Source organism: Leuciscus leuciscus, assembly GCF_965113295.1.
Source record: "Leuciscus leuciscus genome assembly, chromosome: 8".
Classification (NCBI taxonomy): Eukaryota; Metazoa; Chordata; class Actinopteri; order Cypriniformes; family Leuciscidae; genus Leuciscus; species Leuciscus leuciscus.
In genome coordinates, this window is record NC_138732.1 from 44,237,572 (window position 1) to 44,261,867 (window position 24,296).

General features: G+C 40.0%; 1 protein-coding gene, 1 long non-coding RNA gene and 1 pseudogene across 3 annotated transcripts in view; 1 reads left to right on the plus strand and 2 right to left on the minus strand.

Moving 5' to 3' along the window:
- LOC309504504 (NACHT, LRR and PYD domains-containing protein 3-like) overlaps positions 1-22,120 on the minus strand; it is an 82,791-nt pseudogene extending 60,671 nt beyond the window's left edge. Inside the window, exons 1-2 of the transcript XR_014211818.1 lie at positions 21,973-22,120; positions 6,288-6,427 (exon numbers count right to left, since the gene is read on the minus strand). The product of XR_014211818.1 is annotated as an NACHT, LRR and PYD domains-containing protein 3-like (transcript). The remainder of the gene's footprint in view (positions 1-6,287; positions 6,428-21,972) is intronic.
- Positions 1-24,296, plus strand: part of LOC309504515 (uncharacterized protein) — a 228,065-nt gene that overhangs the window by 164,219 nt on the left and 39,550 nt on the right. The window lies entirely within an intron of this gene.
- On the minus strand, positions 962-6,281 carry LOC309504528. Its single transcript, XR_014208105.1, has 3 exons — positions 5,894-6,281; positions 2,893-4,964; positions 962-1,089 (listed from the first exon to the last, which is right to left on the minus strand). It is a non-coding gene; the product is annotated as an uncharacterized lncRNA (long non-coding RNA).

Below are 24,296 nucleotides of genomic sequence, written 5' to 3' on the forward strand. Positions count from 1 at the left end.
GCAGAAGATACTTCTTTTAAAAACATAAAAAAATCTTACTGACCCCAAACTTTTGAACGGTAGTGTATATATAAAATCTATGATATAGCTTATTTAGTACTTAGAAATTAAATCTAAACCAGTGGTTCCCAACCTTTTTGCTGATTGCAATTCAGACTTGAAGATAATCGGAACATTTGAATAAGAAACACAGTGTTTGTAATTAGGCATTATTTATTATAATTAGGCACTTCAAATGTTATTTTGAATATGATGACAAAAACATTGTTTATTAATCCTTCACAGATGGTCCCCATTTGTAAAACTAAAAGAGTTATAAACACACAAAGAGTTACAATATAAACAGTAGATGGTGTCAGAAGAGCGCTTATTGGCTCATATTAGCCATTTCCACTCTCCAACCCGTTTTGCTTTTGAATTTATAATTAGGCTAGACATTATACAATCACTAGGTTTAAAAATCAGTTATCTGGTAAAGGGGGAGGCCTTGCGGTCATCTATAGCAACTCCATAACACTTGCTCATCTGGACTTTCAAAATACTAAGACTTTTGAATATATGGTTTTGAAGGTTTCCTCGAACTGTCCCCTAACAATCCTCCTAATTTATAGACCACCCAAACAGCAAAACTATTTTTTCTCTGAGCTTAGTGAACTGCTGACCCTAGCATGTGCTTCTTCATCCAAGGTAATCTTGCTTAGTGACTTTAACATCCACATCGACACTCCCTGTTCTAATAGTACTCAATTAAAGACTGTTCTGGACTGATTTGATCTTTAATTGGAATGTTACATTTACATTTATGCATTTGGCAGACGCTTTTATCCAAAGCGACTTACATTGCATTCAAGGTACACATTTTACATTTTGTCAGTTCTTGCTTTCCCTGGGAATCGAACCCATGACCTTGGCGTTGCTAGCGCCAACGCTCTACTGTTTGAGCTACAGGAAAGCCTTGATTGTTAATCAAGAATGTTAATTTCACAACTCATACTCATGGTCACACACTGGACTTAGGTTGTACATCTGGTTTGAATGATATCTCCATTAGTGGTCTGGTTACTCCTATCTCTGATAATAAGCTTATTACTTTTGATTTTACTAGAGGTCGACCGATATGGTTTTTTTCAGGCCGATGCCGATCTTTTGAAATCCGGGTCGGCCGATGGCCGATAAATGCTGCCGATTTATTTTGCCCGATATTTGGCCGATTATGCACTTGTTTTTAACCTCTATTTGAAAGATACAAATGTAACACAAAGAATTACTTAAGATAGACAAAAAAATTTCTCAACAAAAACATTTATTGAACACTTTACCAATCTGCACTTGTACAAAAGACAAAAAGACCTTGAGATATTTTTGGTAATTGTACCTGAATGAATTGAAAATTAATTTGCTACATTTCAGATTAATATATTTGTTTTCCTTAACATTTTAATTAACAGTAACTTAAACACTTTGCAGTTTGAATGATGTCCTGATAAACAAAATGACGGAGTATGTTTTTGTTTCCACTGTTCGATCGCGCCCGTGCCTCTCCCTCTCCCTCTCCCTCTCCCTCTCCCTCTAAAGAACCCGCGTTTCTAACAGTAGTTCCGCATTACTTTGCACACAAGTTTTATTTATTTTTTTAGCGTGTATTCTCCGTGGAAATGTATACACTGAACGGTTCAATACGAATACATGTACCTGTAATAAGGATCCACTGGAAGCAAGTTGAGAGATGAGAACCCATGTGCAGTTTATTATAACTAAAACAAAACATGAAACAAAAACATGGCGTGGCATGAAAACAAAAACCAAAGCAAGAACATGAACTTTGCACAACAGCAGACTACAGGAAACAATACTTGACAAAGACACATGGCAAACATGAGGGCTTAAATACACAGACTAATGACAAAACAAGGGACACCTGTGAACAATGATCAGACAATTAACCAATGACAAGACATGGCAGGATCACATGACAAACAGGGAATCACATGACAGACATGGAAACAAGACATGACACAGAAACATGACAAGAACAAACCCAAAACGTGACAGTACCGTTCCACCCCTAGTCTACAGTGAAATACAGTCACACATTACACTGTTTGGCCAGCATTTTAACCGTGTTTAATCCAGCTACTAGCAAACGGAATGCTAAAGTTAGCTGCTGACTAGCGTCACGTGTACCGAAGCGATGTTTCTGTTATTCTAACGTCCGTTTTCAGAGCATCCAAGAGAAGCACAGACATAACAGTAGCACCGAAATGATGCACAGAAATCCGCGTTGATATTCGGTCCTGTCGTTAAGGCACCAGTGCCGTATTAGCACCGGGTCTGTCTGTATACCCAACCCTAGCAACGACGACGCTAGCAAAGCAAAGCCAGTCCTTCACTAGCCTATAGTTGGTCTCTTTTTTTATCACTTATTTCTCTGCATTGAGTGACAACCCTCTCAAATATAAGACACACAAACAGAACAAATAAAAGTCTCAGATTCACTGTCTGTAAATTCTTGCTTACTTACTTTAACATGATAGCAACCCTTCTGCTGTGATAATGCAATCTCAACTACGCTATCAATTTCAAAGTAGCCGAACGTCATGTCGCCTATTCATGTTTTTTCTCTAAGTTGGCAGTAACATATCAAAAGTTTTTAATTAAATATAAAGGAGTTTTCTCCAAGGAACTTAGCTCCTTCCTTAGGCACTGGATGAGGTCTGCTCACTCTGCTGGAAAATGACTCTAGGCGCAGCGTGCGTCGAACACGTGTTCCACAACAACAACACTCGGCTGTCCACAGATGTGCCCGCCTAATAATCGGCTTGATACACTTGGATATTGGCCGATGCCGATTATGTTAAAAACGCAAAAAAATCTGCCGATTAATCGGTCGACCTCTAGATTTTACATTACTTTGTCCAACTAAATGTATTGACAATATAACCATCTCTAATCGTAAGATCAGTTTTGTTAATGCTAATACGTTTGCTGCATCTACTGCTTCATCTGCTATGTCTGATGTTTTTGATTTCACCTGTCCATCTAAGATATTTGATTTGTACCACTCTGCTATCGCTGATGTTTTAGACGAGCATGCTCCAGTTAGGACTAGGTCTGTTCCCTTGTCCCAATCCTCGCCGTGGTTTAATGCTAAGCTACGTGCTATGAGAGCAAGAGGCAGACAACTTGAACACCTCTCTAGGAAAACCGGTCTAACTGTACATTTCCATGTGTTTTTGGACCATGTTAAGCATTATAAAACAGCCTTGAACACAGCTCAATCTTCCTATATTTCTAAAATCATTAATAGTGCAAACAATATCCTAAATCAATATTTAACATTGTAAACAAGCTAGTCCAGGCATCCGCACATAATGCCAGTCAACAAGAATCTGATGACTGATGCTGTTTGTTTGTTTTTTGCACCACTTTCAGGGAAAGCTGGATGCTTTATGTGGGACTTTAGGTGATGAACCGACCGCTGTATCATTTCTGAAATCTCCAATCTACAGTAGGTTGTTGCCACTTAATTGTTCAAGTACGAAAGAGAACTCAATGCAGCCGGAGCGCTGTCTGAAGAAGCTTTCTGATAAAAGTGATAAAATACTGCAACAAAGTTTGTTTCTGCTGTACAGCAGATCTTGAAGAAAATAGCGTCACAGTCCAGCTTAAGTAAGTTCAGTGATGGTTCATTTTGTTGTAAAGAAGTTATTAATTTAGTTCATTTATACATATAGTCGCTCTGGAGAAAACAGTGATGTCATCATCCAGTTCTCATATAGACCTCGTTCACACTGCAGGTCCCAATTCTGATTTGTTACCTTTATTCGATTTTTACACGTTCTTTCAATTGTGACCCATATCCGATTCATGTGATTACACTTGCCATACTATTTGAAACATCCTGCATGCTTCAAGGGGGTTCTTGCACAGATGGACGAACGTGAAATATGCTTGATGCAAGCTTTGTGATATAGCCTATGCGAAGTTCGCCAAACATTACCATGACTTTGAGGCGGAGGAGGACGAAAAGGGCCATCATCATTGCGCATATGCTTCAGTTATTGTGTGCGAGAGAGATCTCAGGACTGGTGGGAGCATATTTTGGCGGGCTTTAAGAGCAGTGGGTCCGAAATTTTAGAATGAGCAAGCCAACCTTTGATATGTTGTCAACGTTTGTCCACGTTTCGTCGGGCCATCCGTCCCTTTGCAGAAGCGCATCAGGGTTTCTCTCGTCATTAAACCGCAGAGATGTTGCCTAATGCCTCAGAAAATCCTACATGACAGTCGCATTGGCACATATATGATTTATATCTGACTGATAAATGACTTTTGCCGTAACGGGGAGTGCAACTGACAGTGGGACAACCTCTGAGACCCCAGACTTGATATCTCCATCGAGATGCCGGCTGCTCGGACCGACATTAGCGAAGTGTCCGTGTCCACTAAACTGGAAACCAATCCCAAATGCCTAGGAAACGTTAATGCGATCCTCCTCCACAACACCCACAGTGAAAGATGAGCCGCTCAGTTGTAATGACATGAGCATGAGCGAACTAAGCGGCTCAGACTTTTCTTAACATTTCTCTATTTACAGATATGATGAGACACGCATGGACGAGTGACACATGTACGCAATTTCCCTGTGAAAACCATCCTGTCTAAAATATAAACGCTTATAAAAGGCTTATCATAGTGAATCAGGGTAAGACAAAAACACATTCTAGAAGAAGGATTGATGGTGTATCTACTCATTATTTATGTTTAGTTAATTTTGAACACAAAAAGTTACATAGTGCACCTTTAAAAATACCCAGATTTAGATTTGCCCCAGCGGAGGACTGTGCACGCCACTGTTTCTAGCTTTCTGTGTTTCAATGTTCATTTTTAGTATGATTTGTTCACAGTCCCAAAACATCTACAGTCATGGTAGAAGTTCTGAACGCAAGTTAGTTATTACAGTTTTTCTCGATTGTTTACACACATTTTCTGAAAGCATGCCTCATATTCTCAGAACTCTACACACAAATCCAAAAAAACACACACAATGGGCAAAACCCCTCAATTCTCCTGCAAAATGAAACTTTACATTCAAAACAATGTTATTTCTTCTCAAAATGGTATTTTGTTTTCAAATGACACACACAAACCATCAAATGAATAGACATTTATAAGAACCAGTTGAACACTGATGTGCTCAATGTAAAACACTATGATGAATGGAAAACACTTCTTCTCCATTTATCATAATGACTTAGGCCTTTTTTTGTTCAGTGTTACACTTACTACAGACAGTACATACATAAGTGTGATGTAAAATATTTGAGAATATTGTTTTTATACTCAGAAAACACAAATACATGGTAACAAATATATTTTATTTTTCCCACAAAAACAATGTACATTTGTACATTCCCACAATTTGTACATCCCAACCAACACAAAGTTGTACATACAGTGGTCTACATACAAAACAACAGAAGAATTTACTGTATACAGTTACAGTAAAAAAATAAAAAATCCAATGTTGGCATCCATTGCACCATTGAAGAGCTGACCTGTTGCCCTTTTATGCTAAAGCTCTGATTGCTAATTGTAAAACTGTGTGACGGGTGTTTGCCCATGTGATGAGTCAGTGTGCATATTTGAATGGCAGTGTGTTCCTTGTGAAAACAAGAGATTTTCTGCATGAAAATTGTGCCAAAAGCAGAGAATTGTGTGTAGTGTTTTGAAAAAAGTGTGTTTTAGAACTGCAATCTGAGTGTAAAGCAGGAATTGTGCTTGTAGTTTAGCAGAATTGGTTCAGGTGGTTGGTGAATGAGTTACATGTTGTGGTCATTGTGTCTCAAGTACCAGAAAATGTGTGTAAACAATCGAGAAAAACTGTAACTGTGACATTGTCTATAAAGCCCTGTTTGACAGTATATTTGACTTGTTCTAACTGAAATTTCCCCATTATTTACATTTACTATCCATTAAATGTGCACCTTTAAACAGTAATGCAGAACACTTTAATCTGGGTTTGTACAGGACTTTACATGTATGGTACATTAAACATATTTAACTGTGCTAAATGTTCCTGTAAATTGAAAATGAAACCAGTTTCAAGCCATTTTAACCTGCGACAATCTAAAAACATTTATAGGAAGTTCTAAATTGTTTTGCACAGCATTTGCCATGGCAATGGTGAGAGCAAACAATCCTTGTTGATCAGACTTTGTTCTGTAAAGGACAATCCTGAAACTCCAGTAGTGTTTAAAATGATCCTGTGAAAACAGTCTCAGTCTTACCTCAGTTTCTCTGAGAGACTCATCTTAGAGAGAGAGTGCTTTCCTCGTTCCTCTGACATTACTGCAGATAAACTGCCACTGGAAACAGCTCAGCACTGGTGTCTTTGTGTTGGTGAAGACAATCAGATGATCAGCATGACCTGGACATGACAATGAGGCACTGAGATTAATATCATGATAGTTCAGAGGGATAAACACATGATGAATAGACTCTGGCTCACCATTATTCTGAAGGCTGGGTATCGTTTGGGTTTTTTCCGATACTGGTGCCAAATCGATACTTTTAAAACGGTACCGGTAAACGGTAAAAAAGCCTCAAAACGATGGTGAATGAAATGAAGGAAAATTGTTTTTTTTTTAAATAAATTCTTAAAATTGAAAAATATATTAACATTTTAAAGTAGCCTATACTTAATTATATAAATATAAGTAGCCAAAAAAAAAAAAAAAAATCTAAAATTCACAATAAAGCCACCTAACCCAACCTATATTTTAACCTATATTTTGACCCCATTTTTTCCCTGTATATGTTATAAGAACATTTTGTTTAGTTTTTTTATTCGCTTCACTATTTTTAGAAGGTGTACATTTTCAAAACCCTTAAATCCAAACTGAATACACAGCCAGTCATTCTTTCAAAATGTGATCTAATGCTTTCATTCAGTTCTACATATTTTCACTCCACAAAATCATTGTTTCAAACACAAGATTATTGTAACATAATGAGAATTTTGCTTTAATCACTGAAACACAATAGTAATTTTAACAATCAGTTCATTTAATAGCAACCCATGCGAGATACATGTTTCAAATCAGCCTTGTTGCTGAAATACTTACTTTAATACATGGCAACAGATGCCACATTAGAAAATACACTTGGGTAACTTACGTAACATAAAATCGATAATGTTTGCAATAGTAGCCTATATCTGTTTAGTGATGAATATGACACAGCCATGAGGTTTTGTGCAGAGTTTGCAGGCAATACAGTAAATGTTCTCACTATATGTTTCCTGGGGACCAAAGTGTCACAAAATTGTCCCCACAAGGACCCATAACGTATGGGCACACACACACACACACACACACACACACACACACACACACGCGGTTATAATCTAAGAAAAATCGCTTATGTGTTCACTACATTTGGTTATCCATATTGAAAATTGCAAACAAGTTTTACTGAATCAATATTTAAAGAAATCTATACCAAATGATTAATTGATTAACCATTAAGATCAGTTGGATTAATTAATAGACAAATCTATTAAACTGAACGAAAGGAGATATAAAATCAAAAGTTTGAGCTTTATGAAAGGCAGTTACTATGAATGAAACATTACAGTTTTTCTCGATTGCTTAAACACATTTCTTGAAACTATGCCTCGTATTCAGAAAAAACTATAAACACAAATCCATAACGTCTCACCCAGTTCCCCAAACATCTTATTTTCAGTTCAAAATGAAGCTCTAGACTCAAAACCATTCACTCTTGCTGAAAAACCAAACGTTGCCCTCAGACACACACACAAGCCCTCAAAATCACACACACTACAACATAGTCTAACACACTGGTGCAATACATTCAAAACAACATTTCCAAAACTGGTAAGTTATGTTGCTTGTGGTCTATTTTTATCTGTCTATTGAAGGATCTGATTGATGTGTGTTAAATTTTGACTCTTAGTGTTTCCACCTGGGTAATTGTGTGCTAACTGAGCTGAAGCTGTGCTGACCTGAGTGAACAATATTGAATGCTAGTGCTTTATACATGACAACATGGTGTAGGCAATGAGAAATGAAGGGATTTATGTGTGGAGTTTTGCAGTGACAGTTCAACAAATCTGACTCATGTGTCAAAACAGGGAATAGTGTTTATAGTTTAGGGAAATGGGTGTGCTTTTTGATAAATGGAGTTATGGTTTTGAAATTTTAGTTCAAGAGCCTGGTTATAGTGTTTAAGCAATCGAGAAAAACTGTAATATAGATGAAACACTTATTTTGTGTAGTGAAAATTATACTTGTGATTTTGTTTATTGTACACAATTGAAAACATGTTGAAAATGTTTGAAAAGAGCACTTTTGATGATCTATTGTGATATTAGTATAAGAGTTTTGAAAATGTACAAATTGTTTGTGTAAATTGCACCAAAGCAAAAAAAAAAAAAAAAAAAACGGTAAATAAATATCTCAATCCATTGAAACAACAGAACATATTTTTTATGATTGTAAATTTGACTGTGCCTTCTGGGAGGATATGCATTACTGGTTATTTCCTACATTTAAAGATCTACCAATTGTAATATTTTGTATATATTTATGAAAGATTAAACACATGACTTGGCAATTAACACATTTATTATTCTTGGGAAATTATTTTTACAGAAGAATAGATTCCTGAAAACGCTTCCAAACTTTTATGTTTTTCACAAGGATTTGTGTCATTACTTCTTATTGTTAAAGCTAATGAAGAAAAAGAATGTACTCTGATAGAGGATCTTAAACTTGCTGAGAAGCCCATAGTATTTTATTTGCTTATACATTAACGGATCTTCTATCGCCCTATAATCCAGGGGTTTTCAACTGGTTCTGTGCCAGGGACCACCATTCTGACTAACAAGTAATTGGCGGCCCACTATTGTGTGTGTCTGTGTGTGGATTCCTTTGTCAGATAGCACAGTCAGACGTCGAATTGAGGAAATGGCATAAAAAAAAAAAAGAGTTTGTCATGTAATTTTGCTGTGTACTGAACCTATTCACGGCTCCATCAACATTTCATGCCAAATCGCTATATTTCCTTGTTTAAAATGTACTGCAAGATGCAGTTTCTTTCCAAATCGTGATAAGCGCCAAACCTATTTTTAGCCTAAACGCGATACATCCTCTCGACTAATCATAATTCTCTCTCTCACCCTCAAATCACTCGCGCGTATCGCACCAGATGCTCAATTTTCCTCACGCGCTAAACACCTCATTCGCGCTGCAGGACCTCCAGATGCGCGTAAACGCGTCTTTACATTGACTTGACATGAAAATCACTTGTGCCAGACGCTCTATTCGCGTTTGGTGTGAACGCTACTCACTCACTCAGTCACACAAGGTCATGTTGTGATTTGTTTTATGTAAAGCGGACAATGGTTCTACTTTTTATGGGTTCGACACTTTACTGAATGCCAATGTATTTATTACTGACTGACTTGCCTTTTTTTTAAGACAAACTTTTTTTTTTATGGAAAAAACGTGATTTTAATAGTGAAATTACGTAGGCTGGAATGCATGTCACGGACCACATGCAATGCCGCCGCGGACCACCAGGGGGCCGCGGACCACCGGTTGAAAACCCCTGCTATAATCCATCGCGCTCTTTAAGATCACTAAATTCAAGGCTTTTGGTCATACCTAGGATATCCAGAACCACCAAAGGAGGGAGAGCATTTTCACATTTGGCTCCAAAACTCTGGAATAGTCTTCCTGATACTGTTCGTTGCTCAGACTCGCTCTCCCAGTTTAAAACTAGATTAAAGTCGCATCTCTTCATTTTTACATTTACATTTATTCATTTAGCTGACGCTTTTTATCCAAAGCGACTTACAATTGCTATATATGTCAGAGGTCGCACGCCTCTGGAGCAACTAGGGGTTAAGTGTCTTGCTCAGGGACACATTGGTGTCTCACAGTGGATTCGAACCCGGGTCTCTCACACCAAAGGCATGTGTCTTATCCATTGCGCCACTACCACCCCCACCCCCTCTTCAGCCAGGCATTCATATAATCTTACAGTTCAAACTACAATCCCGCCTCTAGCTCATAAATGCCAGAGGAGAACTGGCCCCCGACTGAGCCTGGGTTCTCCCAAGGTTTTTTTTTCTCCATTAGGTCACCTGATGGAGTTTTAGGACACCATTAGGTCACTTGATGGAGTTTTTCGGTTCCTTGCCACTGTTGCCTTTGGCTTGCTCAGTTGGGGATATTTTATTTTAATTTAATACTGTGAAGCTGCTTTGATACAATCTGTATTGGGAAAAGCGCAATACAAATAAACTTAACTTGACTTGACTTGACATTATTTACCTGAATATTTGTATTTTTATTGTATTTAATTTATTAATTTCTTTATTTATCTGGTTTATTTCTTATGTTAAGATGTTTGTCTGTTGTCTGATTAAGACATTTCATATTTTGTACCAGGCCAATTTTGTTTGTCAAGTTCATACTGTTCAGTAAAGGTATTGCATAAAAAAATTTAAATAAATCATCTTCACGTTTTTCCCCCCAAAAATTGTTCAAGAAAGGGGTGGGCGGGTTTTAAGCAGAATAATTAATTGAATCAAATTATATTAAAATTACAATCAGATTAAAAAATGAAATTGTTCACAATAAGATAACATACATTTTGAAAATAAACAGGTTGAATTTTTATATTTAATGCCGACTTTAAAAAGGGACAATATTAATATATAATATAATATTAATCAGGGCAATAGGGCAACGCACTGTAACATATGTCCCCAAAAGGAAAACCATAGTTGTACGTAGTCGACACAAGATCCCCGTACTCTCGCGAGATTGTGCAGGAGTCAAGACGGCGAAATAAACATCCAGTTCAGAATGTCCGATGTGAGTTCCAGTTACTTTATATAAGCTAGTTTAGCCAGTGCGCAAACAAGTAAACATTACACGCACCACCAAAGTGCGAAGCGGACGGATTTTTCAATCACATTCAACACATAGTTACGCAAGCTACTATTCTAGACTGTTCTGCCTCTGGATATATAGTCCAATCAGCGTCAAGTCACATCCGTGGCGTACCGCCCCTTCTTGGGCGATTTCACTCTGGCCGTGAATCGCCCAGGGCTGCGTTTCCTAAAAGCGTCGTAGTAAAAGTAGATCGTAAAAACGATCGTACGACTGATCTTAATATTACGGTCTGTTTCCCTAAAGCATTGTAACTTAAGTAGCATTTGAAAATAATCGTAGATCTACGAATGCTCTGGAGTAATCATGAGGCAAATTACACCTTTAATTTTGTTCAAGTACAATGTGATTATAATAGAAGGTTTTGATTGTAGCCAATTTGATGGTGTCTCCACACATATAGGTTTGTGCTTTTATAGATTATTGGCCCCGTAGAAAATGCACATCAGATGAAAACAATTACGCTAAACATTTCAAAATACAAGTGTGTGCTACAATTACGAGCCATTCTCCAGGTGACGTTTCAGCTCTCGGCAAACGGACAGCGACTCTTAAGAGCTCTTATTAAAGCACAACTGCGAGCGATCGTGCTAACAGCGTTTTTGTGAAACGCACGTGAAATGAACACGAACGTTCGTAAAGTCACTCGTAGAAAATGCTCATAAGTGGCCAGATCTATTGCTATCTGGAAACGCAGCCCAGAGTGTTCTCACCATAGGTTCTCACAGACAAAACATTGTTTTTCCGAATTGCAGGCACTGCAATGCATTCTCTATGGATGCCGGGAGGGCTAGCACTAATGTGCTTTCGTCATCATACGTAACCTTAACTTGTGCAGCGATGGTGGGAACAAACATAACTCTATTAATAATCTTTAAGATGAAGTGACATAATAATAATTTCCCCAGTGCATAACGTACATTTCACAGACATATTCTCCATCTGTAAATGTTAGAAAGTCATGCAAATATTTCCATTTTGCTGTCAGGAGTGGACGAGCCTTCTCAAGCACAAACTTCTGTGAGCGAGCGCCGCCGCGAGCATGTGTGCCAGCCAGACAGAGCGCAATAATTCAGTTCTGACTAAAATATACATTTTGCTCAAATATTTATTGTTGAATATTTGTTGTTGTTGTTGGTGAACATAAATGTGCCATATGTAGAAATTCAAACCTTTAAGTAGGCTAAGTGAGGATATTCTAGGATATCAAAAGTCTAATATTAGTCTGTGCTTTTTTCTCTAATAGTGTTGATATGGCAACTAGTAAATACACTACGTTTTGTCATCCTGGCATGTGTGGAAAGTTTTAAACCATTTGTGTTACAACTAGCAACGCGTTAACTGTGCCCTGCCATTTAGCCCAAAAATACAGAGATGATTTTTTGGGCCTTATATCGCTCTGGCATGCTTTAAATGCTGAATTTTCCATTTTTTAGCTAAACGGTAATAGTACTTTATTATATAGCCTATGTTAAATTGTTATTTTAAAAAATAGTAGGCTATATACATTCAGTTCTGCATTACTAATTGGTTTGTTGGTGCCCCCAAAAATATGTTTAGCACCAGCCGCCACTCACATAACAATTGCTGGTTAGAGCGTTCCCAGAACAGACATCCTAACGTCTCTGTTGGTTGGCCAGGAAAGATTTCTTCATGTAAATAGAACGTTCCCTGTTGGTTTAAGTTCCCCTGACCAGAACGTTCCCCTAACCTATTTACTCCGATATCCTCGTCAGTAATCATCCAGCACTCCCGCGTCCCATATGGTATAAGCGGCATGGAAGACGGGTGAATAGATGTCAATAATCATTAGCCTACTAAAAACCATGTCTTGTTTTGAACTTGCTTAATCAATAAAAACAATTTGAGCACATAAACCTTCATATGGAGGATTTAATTAAATAATCTCACCCTTTGCATTGTACGGCATATTCAGAAAAATATCCATTTCATATTGGACAAGAAAAGTTTTATGATCATTTAAAACCATCAAATGTTGGTATAATACATAGGCTACTTTAAATTCAGGAACATTGAATAAACGTCTTCATCGATAGACTGGATGATAGGCATGGGTGTAGTATTTGGGGGATCAACATGCATTTTGACGAGAAATTGACACCCGTCACTCCGTTGGGTCGTTTGTCCAGTCACAGATTCTGTACGGACAATCCCACAATCCGACCCAATAGCCTATGGCCTTATGTCGTCTAATATGTGGGGGAGCAGCATGCATTTTGACGAGAAAATGTCGTTCAAGTGTCAGTAGTACATATAATGTGACTATATCAGCTTGTAGCCAATAAGATTGAAGCACAAACATGAGCCCAGCCCTTCCTTTAAGGTGACAAGTATGACTTTATTGTCGGTTTTCTTAAACAATCGTTTGCCATTGCAATGAATGAAATGATCTCTTATTTTTTATTTACAATAGTTCCAGCATCATGTAGACAGCACACAGCGCAAATGTTTAATTGTAATGGACGTATAGCCTATGCACAGGCATACTGACGAACGATCCCTTTATTCAGCAGAATACAACTTCAGATTAGGGATTTTTTTACTTTTTGTAAGTGCAGAACGCCACACAGCAATCTTTCAGCATTGTATCAAGCAGAAATCAATCGTAATCGAACTTCCGGTTAGGTGAACATGTGAACGGTAGGGTGGTCTCGTCTTCCCACAAAGTTATTTCGAAAGTTTACTTTTTCATTAACCCCAATAGTCTGAAACAACATAGTGTGCTTCATTAAGTTTATATAAGCTGGCAGGATGTCAAAATCAGGGAAGAATGTTAAAAAGAGCACCGAAGGTGAAGCCTCAGCCGCATGCAACAACACCTGAGTTGCTAGCATCGCTAGCTTACTGGAAGACCATAGAGCTAGTATCTCCGCCGATTTCAAAACCACTTTTGCGGCTTTAGAGGCGAAATTGGACTGCACACAGGCTGTGGTGACGGAGCACGGTCAACGGATTGACTCTTTGGAGTCCGGAGCTGAACTGCAGGACCAAAGAATTCATGCTCTGGAGGACAGGTGTGCGGCATTAGCCGAGAGTAACGCTAGACTAATGGCGAAGACATCAGATCTCGAAAGCCGCAGCCGCAGAAACAACATCAGGATAATCGGGCTCCCTGAATCTATCGAAGGTCCGCGGCCTACAACCTTTTTTGCAGAACTCCTTGTCGAATTGCTCGGCCAACAGACCCTTTCATCACCGCCTGAACTGGACCGAGCGCACCGTGCGCTTACTGCTAAGCCACAACCGGGGTCGCGGCCGCGGCCGGTAATTATTCGACTCCATCGGTACCAGATAAAGGAGATGATTGTACGTGAGGCCCGCAAGAGACGAGGCGATCTACAATACCGAGGGTCGCCGGTACACATTTATGAAGATTACACACCGGAGGTCCTCGAGCAACGTGCTAAGTACCGTGACGTCATGTCAACGCTATACAACCGGGGCCTCAAACCATCTCTCCTATTCCCGGCCCGCTTGCAGATTACGTTACCCAACGGAGCTAAGAAGAGGCTAGCTTCGCCCGAGGAGGCAGCGACTTTTGTGTCTAACTACCAGCAGAGACCAGACACGGATGCCGATTGAGTTAACGGATTCCAGCGGGGCTGGCTGCACTAGCTGTGTTGACTAGCCTTTTCCTGGGACAGATCTAATGTTACTCCGCTTTACTGCGAGTTATGGACCCTGAGTCTGGGTTGAACTGAGACAATGTACAGCAGGTGAGCCCCCAGCTGGTTTTTGAGTTAAATGGCTGATATTTAGCAGGCTAAAGGTCTATGCGTCACAGTGGATGACTCCATAACTTGGAAGGGTAAACAATGAAGACGTCACGCTGGACCAGAGACACAGTAAACACTCGGACACTTTATGTTGTTATTAAGTATGCCTTTTTTTTTATTAAATTTTTTTATTTTATTATTAATGGTGTTGAGTTGATGTTTTTGTTTCGCTGCGGTGTTTTTCATTTTTATTTATTTTATTAGTATTATATTATTATTTTTATATAGCTGCGAACTAATGTTTACAATCCTGATCGTGGTGATTGACATATATTATAGGCCCTCTTCAGATGCTGGGCCAGAGACTGTAAATTGAGTCTGTAGTGCACTCAGACATTTTATTTTGTTAAGTCTGCCGTATTTGTTTTTTCTTTTCCTTTAATGCTGCTGGGTCGATGTTTTGTTTTTGTTTTTCTTTGTTTGTCATTTAAGCTGTGGGCTAATGTTTACAATCTCGAAGGTGGTGATATGTTATATTATCATATCATATTACAGGTACCATAGTTTAGCTACCTGCACCATATGCTGCAGTGAATTTTTATATTCACTTTTGGACGAGTTCAATTAAAATTGTCTGACTTCTTAGTCTTATAATTGTATTGTATATATATGTCCGCAAAGCTACGGGATATTCCTAGAGCATACTCTGATATAGTATAGTGTATACAATGGTTGACATTTTATTTTGGTTATTGGGGTTTTAATTAGAGATGTGGGTTTCGAGATAAAAAGAAAAGGAGATTCGATATGGAAAGGGAAGTGCGGATGAGTAGAGTAAGTATGAAAGGGATGATGTGGGCGGGGAGAAGAGTTGGGGTGGGTCAAGGGGGGGTACCTAGATTTTTCCTGGACATTGATCTGGGTGGGAGGAATGGAACAATGTGGGAGAGCCAGTGTTTTTTATTTTGGGAAACTTTTGTTTATATTTTTATTATTTGTGAGGACTGTTTCAATTATTTGTTTTACAGTAAAGTATGTTGTTTTTGCACAGCTAATTCTTTTTCTCTCTATTTGCTGCTCACACCGTAGGATGTCTCTGATACGTTGCAATTGTTCTCTGCGCCATGGCTGAAGTGACTAAAAAGGTGGCAAATGGTGGGCAGGCAGTGAGGATTGTTTCACTTAACACTGGTGGGTTAAATGCTCCGGTGAAACGTACTAAGATCATGACGCATTTTAAAGACTTGAACGCCGATATAATGCTTTTGCAGGAGACACACTTGTGTGATTCTGATCATCGGAAATTAAATAGGCCCTGGATCGGACAGATCTTTCACTCTAAATTTAATTTGAAAACGAGGGGTACAGCAATATTGTTAAGATCTAGGATTGACTTTGTACCCGATACTATAATTACAGACTCGAATGGCCGTTATGTTATTGTCTCGGGCACGCTTTACCAAAAACCAATTATCTTAGCATCTGTTTATGCCCCTAATTGGGACGATGATTCTTTCATGAAATCATTTCTGTCTTGTATTCCAAACTTGAATTCTCACTTACTGGTGCTGGGAGGGGATATGAACTGCGTCATGGATCCGGTACTAGACAGATCTAATCCGAAACCTGTCCCGCTCTCGAAAATGGCAGCAACTCTTTCCGCCTTCATGGACCGGTATGGCTATGTTGACCCCTGGAGGCTCTCATACCCCTCTACTAGACAATACTCTTTCTTCTCACATGTGCACCGTACATACTCGCGTATAGATTACCTAATAGTAGACAGGGCATTTATCCCATCAATTTCCTCCACCCAGTATTCACCGATAACGGTATCAGACCACTCAACTGTTATTCTGGACCTTCATTTTGACCACAAGCCAAAGGGATTCAAATTTTGGCGCCTAGATCCTCTTTTGTTAACTGAGGTGGACTTTTGCAAGTATCTATCAGAGACTATTAAACTTTTCCTAGACACCAATCAGAACGATGAGACTTCACCTTCCCTTCTCTGGGAAACCCTTAAGGCTTTTGTTAGAGGCAAAATTATATAATTTACATCTTATGCAAATAGAGCTTGTAAGGGTCGACAAGTAGAACTAGAAAAAGCTATCGCGGACTTGGACATTTCACTTTCTACCAGCGAATCACCTGACTTGCATAAAAAAAGGATGGTACTTCATACTGAGCTTGACCTCCTCTTGACAAAGAACGCTGAACAAAATCTCCTTCGTGCACGGGGATATATGTACGAGCATGGGGATAAAGCCAGTCGCCTCTTGGCCCACCATCTGAAGGCCAAGATGGCCTCAAATCAAATTACACAGATAAAAGACGAAACAGGCTCCCTTACATCTGACCCAGAAATGATCAATGGTATTTTTAGGAAGTTCTACTCCCAGTTATACAAGTCAGAATGCTCCTATGATGAAGCACAGTTGTCTCAGTTTTTTGAAAAATTGGCCATGCCCAAAATATCTGATTGCAACCGTGAGATGTTAAACACTCCTTTGCAGCTTTCAGAAATCAAAGAAGCAATACAGTTAATGAACAACGGTAAATCCCCGGGACCCGATGGGTACCCAGTTGAATTCTATAAGAAATTCTCAGACCAACTGGCCCCATTATTATTAGAAATGTTCAATCACTCATACCGCCTGGGCTCCCTGCCGCCCACCCTCACACAGGCTGCGATTTCTTTGATCCATAAAACAGGCAAAGACCGCCTGAATTGTACATCGTACCGCCCGATCTCGCTCTTATCCGTAGACGTTAAAATACTTGCAAAGGCTCTGGCCCGCAGAATGGAGTCGGTCATGCCCTCAGTTATATCAGAAGACCAGACGGGATTTATAAAGGGGAGGCACTCGTTTGCTAATGTCAGAAGACTTCTCAGCATCATTCACACACCGCATTCTCCTTTAGAACCGGAGGTTGTTATATCCCTCGACGCTGAGAAGGCTTTTGATAGGGTGGAGTGGGCCTACCTGTTCTCCTCCCTTCAATAGTTTGGTTTTGGGGCAGGTTTCATCTCTTGGATTAGGTTACTCTACTCCTCCCCCTGCGCATCAGTCTGTACTAACACCCAGCGCTCGGGGTACTTCCCTCTCTTCCGCGGGACTCGACAGGGATGTCCGCTTTCCCCACTCTTATTTGCGGCTGCTATTGAGCCACTTTCGATTGCTTTGAAGGCAGAGGAGGGAATCAAGGGGATTCAGAGATGGGGCACAGACCACAAGGTGTCGTTATATGCCGACGATCTCCTTTTGTACATCCGCGACCCTCAGTCCAGCATCCCACCTGTTCTCTCAGTTCTGAAGTCCTTCAGTGAGTTCTCCGGTTATAAATTAAACATCTCGAAAAGCGAGTGCTATGCTATTAACCAATTAGCTGTGGAGCTACCCCCGTCTTCAGTCCCCTTTAGAATATCTAATTCAGGATTCAAATATTTAGGTATTACAATCACAAGATCCGTTCGAACATTACGAGAGCAGAACTTTACTGCCTTAACGACAACAGTCAAGTCCGATCTGCAGAGGTGGAACCGTCTACCGCTATCCCTGGCCGGAAGAGTACAGACTGTTAAGATGAATATACTTCCTAGATACCTATATATTTTCCAATGTCTGCCTATTTTCTTACCCAGGTCATTTTTCACTGCCTTAGAAGGTATTATCTCCTCATTTATTTGGGCTGGCAAATACGCCAGAGCCAGTAGATCACTTTTGCAGAGGAGCAGATCCCTTGGGGGTCTTGGCCTGCCTAGTCTTATTGGTTATTACTGGGCTGCAAATGCTCATAAGATTATGCTATGGTTTACCTCAGCTCAGAGCAACTGGTGTCAAATCGAGGCCAAGTCATGCTCCTCCTCTTCGCTCCAGGCCCTGGTTTGCAGTAGCCTTCCTTTTTCCCCGTCACTTTATACATCTAATCCTATAGTAACTGGCACTCTGAAAATCTGGGCACAAATTAGACGCAACTCCAGCTGGCTCACCCTTCCTCAGACAACTCCTATTTGCAATAACCATTTATTCCTTCCTGCTAAAATTGACCCTAGATTCAAGGTTTTTGCTAGGAATGGCCTCCGATATTTCAGCGATATGTACGTTAACGATTGTTTTGCTAGCTTTGAGCAATTGCGCACAACTTTTAATTTCAGCGGCTCTGATTTCCTAAGATACTTCCAGTTACGGGATTTCGCTAGGACCCACTCCCCTCAATTCCCTCAAATCCCACCCCCTAGTGGCATAGATCTAATTATTAAGGCTGAGACTTTATCCAAAGGCCATATTTCTTACTTCTATAACCTACTTTACCCATCTTCTGATTCTGTTGTCAATAAAATTAGGACCAGCTGGGAGAATGAACTGCAGATTTCCCTGTCGGATGACTTTTGGGAAAAAGCCTTGCGAGCAGTCAATTCTTCCTCCAGCTGTGCTAGGTTTAGTCTTATTCAATTTAAAGTGGTACATAGGATTCACTTTAGCAAGGCCAGGCTTGCCAAGATTTATCCGGGTGGCCAGGATGAGGGATGTAATAGATGTTCTCAGACCCCTTGTGATTTGACCCATATGTTCTGGTCATGCCCCAAATTGTTAAACTTTTGGCAGTTATATTTTGATGCAATCTCAAAGATTTTGTCGTTGAGGATCTGTCCTTCCCCCCATATAGCGATTTTTGGCAGACCTCCGGACGGACTCAAATTGACAACAATTCAAACGAATGTTATTGCTTTTACCTCTCTAATTGCTCGTCGGAAAATTCTAACTCTATGGAAGTCACCCTTACCACCGTCGTTTAAAGCCTGGTTATGTGATGCATTGTTTTTTTTAAAACTTGAGAAGATAAAGTTTACTCTCAGAGGCTCAACTGATAAATTTTATTCTCATTGGAAACCACTAATAAATTATGTAAACCAACTTTCTGTTAGGGAAATGTCACTGTAGTGGCGTATTTGGTATCTGTCTGCATAGGTTCCTACCTCGTCATACCTCACTGTCTGCCCACCACACACTATAAGCTACTTTATATGGGAAATTGAGCCAGAGCCCTCATGATTCCTGCTGATCCATGAATCCTAGCAACCTGGCACAGCATCCTGGGTGTCGGCAACTTCCTTTCTTTTTTTTTCTTTTTTTTCTTTTTTCTTATTTTTTTTTTTCTTAACTTACTGATTTGGTTTATTTGTTTATCTAACTGGCTACCGGGGGGGTTATGGGGAGGGAACCACAAAATGACTTTGTTTTGAAGAATTGTTCATTCTGAAATTGTTCATTCACAAAATGGAGACTTATATTGTATCATGTTGCAAATATTGTTTGAACGCTGTATCCAATAAATATATATGAAAAAAAAAAGAAAAAAAAAAAGAAATCAATCGTAATCATTACAAATAGTAAAGATCACGTTAATTCAAAATATAATAAATAGCCTAGATAAAAACTGTTGTTTCATAACACAAATTCTGTGATTTTAAATCAGTAACTATAGCGTATTTAAACTTTATTTAATCAATGATGGCGTTGTATTTTTAATAGCCTATGTATTATTATTAATTGTTTAATTTGTTTAACTTAGTCTGTTATGAATACAATTTGTAGACTGATTTTTTTAATGCAAATGAAATCCCTATATAAAGATCAACGTTGCTAATGACTAAAGACACAATAGCATTGAGTGCTCTACAAGTAATTATTATACGTTGATAACAAAAGATATTAATTAGCCTACAATACACTTGAAAATTAAAAACAGCGCTGTGCCGTTATCCAGAGACTGCTAAATCTCTATCTAGGCAGACTTTTTCCTTCTGAATATTTGGAAATTGAGTTATGTTATTGTTTTGAGCATTTTAGACAATGGTGTGAAAAGCAACTAATGAATAAAAATTCATTTGACTTGACTGAGGCATTATTAGTCATGTTAACCCATATTTTCTTTCATTTTAATGTCATTTTAATTTTTTATCTTGGCTATATTAGAATCATATAAAATGCAAGGGCATTATGTATATGGGAAATTACAAATTACGCTAACTCCGCTAATAACTAACGCCGTCAGAGTGATGAATATCCTAATCAACTAGTTATAATGTAACTTCTGCATATTTGTCATGTTACAGTGGTGCGTGCAAACTTATTATAATTGATTACAATAATACAAAACTAATGTGGGCAGTGTCATTGGAGATAAAATACAAAATGCATAATTGAAGCCACCAGTAGGGAGAAAAACATGTTCTGGCTATCGTGGTGGATGAATTTAAACTTAAACATTAAAGCCTTTACATTTACAGACATAAACATCAAGTTATAGGCTAGCCTACTGCTAACTCTTACTTAATCATAATAACGTTCATTACGTAATCTAAACCTACTACAGCGCAGCATGTTGAACTAATGAACCATTTACTGTATTAATCAAACGAGAGTGCAAAAAAACAAAGCAAAATTTCTGTTATTACAGCATGCAGTTATGACATCATCAAAATATACCACGAGCATGTGTGTTACAACGTCAACTCCGTATCTGATCAATCAAACAGGTCATCGCGCTACGACTGCACCTGCGGGTCGCCCTGCCCCAAACCTATTCCCAATGGCTTGATCATCTTTCATAGGCATACATGATAGAAACTGTGTTCTTACTCGGTGTAGGAAGGAAGCTGTTTCATTCAGTGCATCTCATGTGATTCAGTCAAGTCACCTTTATTTATATAGGCCTTGTGCTTTTACAATACAGACTGAAGAAAAGCAGCTTTACAGTGATAACAGGACACTAATGCAACACAGACGGTTTCGCTTGTAGAGCAGATCTAGAAGAAAAGAGAGTCATAGTCCAGCTTAAGTGAGTTCAGTGATGGTTCATTTCTGTTGTAGAAAACATATTATTTTAGTTCATAATCTATGCAGCCACTCATAAACAGTGATGTCTTCAGTTCTCATATAATGGCGTCAGTGTCATTTAAAAAACTGGTAAAGCTGTACAAAAAACATTAGCCTGTGACTCACAATGTCCCTGAACTTAATGTTTTGCTAAATTAAGCTGGTCTTTAGACTAACGCATGAACGACCCCACATTTCACAACATTAAAGTCGATTATCAACAGCTGGAGGGTCAGGTTTCAGGTAGAGGAATGAATTATGAATTAAATCATTTATGATATATGACATTATTTCATATCACCATAGTATGAGAAAGGAAATGAAAAGGGTGGAGTATTGTTATCAGTATCATAAGATATAGCCTACTTGTAGTTACAGAAGTTGGTCATGCAGTTGTTGTCACGGTTCATGAATTCGCTGACTCTTTCTCGCGCTGTGTTGTGGTGTGTGTGTGTGTGTGTGTGTGTGTGTGTGTGTGGTGGGCGCGGTCGCTTAACTCTGATTATCCGCGCGAGCTGTAGCTGATCAGCGGCGCCTATACTCACTGTTCCCATTCAGTCGGTCAACTCGGTACAACACATAAGACTATGGGATATCGCGCTCTAGCGCCATCTGCTGAAGACACCTTTATTCACGCCTGAAAGGCAAATGACGCATGACGACGTGGGCGGGGCCACCTGCCCACAGCATATAAATGCAGTCGTATGCGTCATACCCTTTGTTCTTCAGCTCTTCACCGTGCTGCTAGAACGCCATCACGCCACAATCTTCATAGGAAAAAAAGCGCCCACGGTGGTGATTCCTATTGAAAGGCACAACAGAGAAAAGTGTTAAAAAGCATAAGTTTAGCATTGCTAACTAAGAGCTAATTAATTATTTTTCTCTGGGAAAAATGGCTAACAATAAGAATTCTCGCCCATGTCCAATGGCATGTGGCTACTTGTTGTCTGAAAAAGATACACACGAGCACTGCCCGGTATGTTTGGGGATTGTCCACGCTAAGCTGGCTCTCTCCAACACGGGAACATGTATACACTGCCGACAGCTTCGTCGTTCGACACTCGACGTGTAGCGTTTGTTGAACGAGTGCTCGAGAGTACAGCGGATAGACACGGTCCGCTTCTGTCTTCAGGTACTGCTCCAGATACGGCACTAGCTGGTTTTGAGGAAACTACAGATACTTGGGGCGACCGTATGGAAGCCGGGGAGGTTATAGAGGATTTTAATAATGTTCCCCTGATAGCTTCATTGGAGTGTCGGGAGGAGGACTCTGTCTCGCTAGAAGCGGGCGAAGAGTTCTTTGACGATAGTCTTCAGCCGGAGCAGGTCATGGCTTCCCCCTCACTCTCCGAGGCGACGGGGGGAAGTGAGTTTATGGAGGAGCCCTTCCTTGAACTATATCGAAGGGCGGCAGCAAAGCTGACAGTGGAGTGGCCTGCCCCTCCCCCGGTTCAGAAAAGCTCACGTTTCGGCGGGTTCTATTTATCTCAGGTTCAAACTGTGGTAAGAACACATCTGCCGATTTACCCAGACTGTATAGCAGAGCTTACATCTTCATGGTCGAAACCCATGTCTACTCTTTCCCCGGTGTCGGGTATGAGTAAGTTCACCGACCTCGAAGGTGCACAGGAAGCTGGGTTAATGTCAGCTCCACCAATGGAGCATTCGCTTGCGACGTACTTGGCTCCAATGCATAATAGCGGTATCGCGGGCATCCCCACTCTCCCGTCAGGACCGTGTAGGTTCTCGTACAGACAGCTTAGCAGGATTTATAGTGATCAGGCCTGCATGGCTAGAGCCTTGAGCACAATGTCCCTGCTACAAACGTATCAGGCTATCTGCTTGGGGGAGCTAAGCGAGGCTATGTCAGAGGGAAGACCGTGTGACGAGCTCATGGGGGAGGTGAGATCCACCGCTGATTATATACTGCGCACAACACGTTGCGCGTTGGTATCGTTAGGTCATGCGATGGCCAGTACAGTGGTGGCTCAGCGCCATCTATGGTTGACTCTGGCGAACCTGCCGGAACGAGATCGGAATGCGTTCCTCGGCGCACCAATCTCTACCACGGGTCTATTTGGTGAGGGTCTTGACGCGTTTCAAGCACGATTTGAAAATTCAAAAAAACAAGCAGAATCTCTCAGGGGTTCAATGCCCAGAAGGTTTAATAGACCAACACAATCACCCACTCAGCCAGGGTTTAGGGTGTCGTCTCGACCGCCGCCAGCTAAGAGACCGGCTGCTGTAGCAGCGCCGAGACACAATGCTTGGGAGGCTAAACCTAGGCGAACGTACCCACAACCTAAACAGCAGGCGGGGTCGGGGAAGAAAGACCCGCCCCCAGCGAAAGGGAAATTTTTCTCCGCAGAAAGGAGGGGACGGCCAAATTCCTAGCTTGCAGGCGGGGGAGGATCATCGGCCCAGAGGCAGCCGCATTCTTCTCTCAGTGAAAAAGAGACCTTGCAAAAGAGCGGGTTCAGTTTTAAGTTCAATTTCAATAAAGAAACTTTGTGTTCAGCATTCAATGCCTCGTGTTATGATTTGTCAAAACAATCATGCAATGCCTCATGTATTGATTTGTCAGAACAATCAAAGTGTGTTGAAACCACCAAACTCAAAAATAAACCATGTGTTGTCAAAGGGGGAAAAGGCAGGGATATCCAATATCCAGCAATGCTCAATAAGAGAGA